This window comes from Microtus oregoni, unplaced genomic scaffold (assembly GCF_018167655.1).
Source record: "Microtus oregoni isolate MIOR12 unplaced genomic scaffold, Mior012 000013F_ref0000133, whole genome shotgun sequence".
Lineage (NCBI taxonomy): Eukaryota > Metazoa > Chordata > Mammalia > Rodentia > Cricetidae > Microtus > Microtus oregoni.
In genome coordinates, this window is record NW_024543072.1 from 16667197 (window position 1) to 16668812 (window position 1616).

Genomic DNA, 1616 nt, shown 5'->3' on the forward strand with positions numbered 1-1616 from the left:
AATTGGCAGTAAAACTAGGTGTGTACTGATTTTTATCACTGAGTATCTAAATTCTAAATTTTTATGTGATATTATTTGTATCATTTAAGATTTCATAAAGGAAATAAATGTTAATGGATTCACAATCCCCAGAGATTATGCGCATGCCTGCACATCCTCCATAATGGAAACAGAAAGACTAACATTTATAAATATACATCAATCTCTAGGATCTGCAATAAGATTTTTCTCAGCTATTTTGCAATGTCTCTCCTCTTTGACTTCTATATCTATTTTGTTGGCATTGTCACTCATTTATGGAGAGTACACCTAATGTTTCTCTGAGCAAATGATAGTAATCAGAAGAATTTCCTTGCATCCCTCAGATCACACCTACCTATCAACATGCATGCTCAAGGAGTTAGTTGCCATGACTTCTTAATTCTTGTATGCATTAAAGTACTGGTGCTCCAGATCTATCCAGTGACCACTCTTCAAAAATTTTTACCTTGTCCATTTATGATGGCCTTTTCTCTGAGTCAGTTTCTATTCTGCAGGACTATTGACCTTAACTAGTAACCACACACTCACCACACGCTACTCTCTAGAATTCTATGAAAATATTGTCCCTTGACCCCAGTACCAAATATACCCTTCCTAAATACAAACTAAAAGGTGGTGATACATTATGAGCAATTGTTAAAAGGAAAAAGAATTTGAGTCATTTAGTTGGGGATTTTATTTTATTTTTAACCAAACCCCAAGCCTTGACTTTTATTAAAAAAGCCGCACATTTAATTTGCTTTCTGACTCTGTGCTTGTGCCTTCAACACTTTCACAACAATTTTCTGCTCCTCAACAAGGATAGCCTGCTTGATCCTGTCATGGACACACTTGGCACACATGGAGCCACCATAGGCCCGGCTGACATGCTTCTTTGTCTTCGACAATCTCATGAGGACTTTCTGTCTCACAGCACGAACCCCTCGGAGTCGGCCTGGGCACACACTGCATGCTGATTTAGGTGCTTTTCCAACCTTCTTGGTGTAAAGGTAAACAATCCTGTTGCCAGGGGTTCAAGACAACCTAGTTTTGCTGGAGGCTGTGTTGTAGGAGAGCCTACAATGGTATGTCAAATGCTGGACCATTCTGAGTGCCTCTAAGCACCGTCCCTGGAAGACGAAAAGGAAGGAACTTAGTTGGGGATTTTAATATTCCTATACAGTCCAAATAATCATAGTGAAGAATGCTAAATTTAACAAAGGCTCTTAGTATTTTTTGTTTAGCTCTCAGTTCTAAGATATATCAGAAATGTGTATTATGATAATTAAGATAACTAAATGGAACTCTTGGTATACATTGTAGCCTAATTAATAAACCAATTCACTTTAAATAGCAAGAAAGTTTCCCTCTCTACCAGTACTCATCCACAGGCTCACTAATTCTATCTTTCTTCCATAGTTTTTGTCTTATTTCAACTAAGGATTTCAGAATGCAAACAACAGGACATGACTGAAATATTTTCTTAACATATAAAATAGGAAAGAACACAGAGAAATAAAAGCAAAAACCATTAAATCTGTCTTCCACTCTCTATTACTTTTTAAATGAGAGGATAAAAGATAACTTTTATAGTC

The 1616-nt window shown here is 36.6% G+C and overlaps 1 pseudogene; it reads right to left on the reverse strand.

The window, feature by feature from the left end:
• Positions 1–770: 770 nt before the first annotated feature.
• LOC121455406 lies at positions 771–1127 on the reverse strand (annotated as a pseudogene).
• Between the last annotated feature and the right edge of the window lie 489 nt (positions 1128–1616).